The sequence below is a fragment of the Colobus angolensis genome, unplaced genomic scaffold (assembly GCF_000951035.1).
Source record: "Colobus angolensis palliatus isolate OR3802 unplaced genomic scaffold, Cang.pa_1.0 Scaffold178, whole genome shotgun sequence".
In the NCBI taxonomy this organism is placed as follows: Eukaryota; Metazoa; Chordata; class Mammalia; order Primates; family Cercopithecidae; genus Colobus; species Colobus angolensis.
The window spans coordinates 5,548,688-5,549,660 of NW_012114910.1; the positions used below are offsets into that span (position 1 = coordinate 5,548,688).

At 45.1% G+C, this 973-nt stretch overlaps 1 protein-coding gene across 1 annotated transcript in view; it reads right to left on the bottom strand.

Annotated features, from left to right (window-relative positions):
* The window catches only part of MLKL (mixed lineage kinase domain-like), a 7,771-nt gene that overhangs the window by 2,148 nt on the left and 4,650 nt on the right, over positions 1–973 (bottom strand). The window lies entirely within an intron of this gene.

Consider the following 973-nt stretch of genomic DNA (forward strand, 5'->3'; position numbering starts at 1 on the left):
GAGTCTTCCTCTGTTGCCCAGGCTGGAGTGCAGTGGTGCAATCTCAGCTCACTGCAACCTCTGTCTCTGGGGTTCAAGCAATTCTCCTGCCTCAGCTTCCCAAGTAAGTGGGATTACAGGTGTGTGCCATTACGCCCAGTTAATTTTTGTATTTTTACTAGAGATGGGGTTTCACTATGTTGGCCAGGCTGGTGTTGAAATCCTGACTTCAAGTGATCTGCCCGCCTCAGTCTCCCAAAGTGCTGAGATTACAGGCATGAGCCACAGCGCCTAGCCCCTTCTCTTTTTTCTCTGGGCTTTATGGAAAGTCTGCGAGATTTAGGTCTAGGATAGGAGAGAGAGATGTTTCCAGGGAGGGAGACAGTGTAAGGAAGCTATGGAGAAGCAGCTGATGATGTGGTGAGATAAAAGTCTGCGTCAAGGAAATAATCCCAAGGATGCTGAAAAAAGGAAGGAAGGCAGACAAGGAGGGATGAAAAGAGGAGAAAGATAGGTAAAAATAAAGCAAGAGAAAAGAAAAAGAAGAGAGATAGAAAGACAAAAAGACAACAAGATAATGCCTGCTGTGGTAGTACCTGTTGTCCCAGCTACTCTAGAGACTGAGGTAGGAGGATCACTTGAGCCCAGGAGTTCGAGGCTGTAGAGTGCTATGATCCTGCCTGTGAATAGCCACCATACTCTGGCCTGGGCAACATAATGAGATCTCTTGTCTAAAAAAAAAAAGAAAAAGAAAAAAGATAAATAGACAGATACAGACAAAAAGAAAGGAAGGAAATAGGCAGGAGGAAAGTAATCTGCCCTTCCAAACCACTTTGGATAAAACAGTGCCCTTTGGAAGCCCTTACACTATTGACACTTGGGCCAGATAGTTCTTTGTTGTGGTGGGCTGTCCTGTGGGCTGTCCTGTGGGCTGTTCTGTGCATTGTAGGATGTTGAATAGCATTTTTTTTTTTTTTTTTGAGACGGAGTCTCG